Below are 892 nucleotides of genomic sequence, written 5' to 3'. Positions count from 1 at the left end.
TCCTGGCCCTTGCATTCCCCTACACGGGGAGCATAGAGCCTTCAGAGAAACAAGGGCCTCTCTTCCCATTGATAAATGACTAGGCCATCCTCTGTTACATATTCAGCTGGAGCCATTAGTCCCACCATGTGTCATTTTTAGTTGATGGTTTAGTCCCTGGGAGCTCTGAGGTTCCTGGTTAGTTCATTTTGTTCCTCCTATGGGGCTGCAAACCCCTTCAGCTCCTTGGGTCCTTTCTCTAACTCCTTCATTGGGGATCCTGTGCTTAGTCTAATGGATGGCTGTGAGCATCCACTTCTGTATTTGTCGGGCACTGGCAGAGCCTCTCAGGAGACAGCTATTTCAGTCTCCTGTCAGCCAACACCTGCTGGCATCCACAATAGTGTCTGGGTTTAGTGATTGTATATGGGAAGGATTCCCAGGTGGGGCAGTCTCTGGATTGTCCTTCCTTCAGTCTCTGCTCCATACTTTGTCTCTGCAACTCCTTCCATGGGTATTTTCCCCCCTTCTAAGAAGGATCAAGGTGTTCACACTTTGGTCTTCCTTCCTCTTGAGTTTCTTGTGGTTTGTGGATTGTATCTTGGGTATTTGAAGCTTCTTGGCTAATATCCACTTATCAGTGAGTACATACCATGTGTGTTCTTTTATGATTGGGTTACCTCACTCAGGACGATATTCTCCATTTCCCTAAGAATTTCGTAAATTCATTGGTTTTTTTTTTTATCTTTTAAGTAAAACTCTAACTTTATTGAACAAAGGAATAAATGAGGGTTTCAAGTTTTCTTATCATGGTTATTTTTAAGCCATCTGATCCATGACAGTATTTAACAACACAAGATGTTTGTCTATTTTTGTCATTTGTATTTTGTTTAATTTTATACTCATAAATATA

This window comes from Mastomys coucha, unplaced genomic scaffold, assembly GCF_008632895.1.
Source record: "Mastomys coucha isolate ucsf_1 unplaced genomic scaffold, UCSF_Mcou_1 pScaffold1, whole genome shotgun sequence".
In the NCBI taxonomy this organism is placed as follows: Eukaryota; Metazoa; Chordata; class Mammalia; order Rodentia; family Muridae; genus Mastomys; species Mastomys coucha.
Note: the sequence above shows the minus strand (reverse complement) of the source record.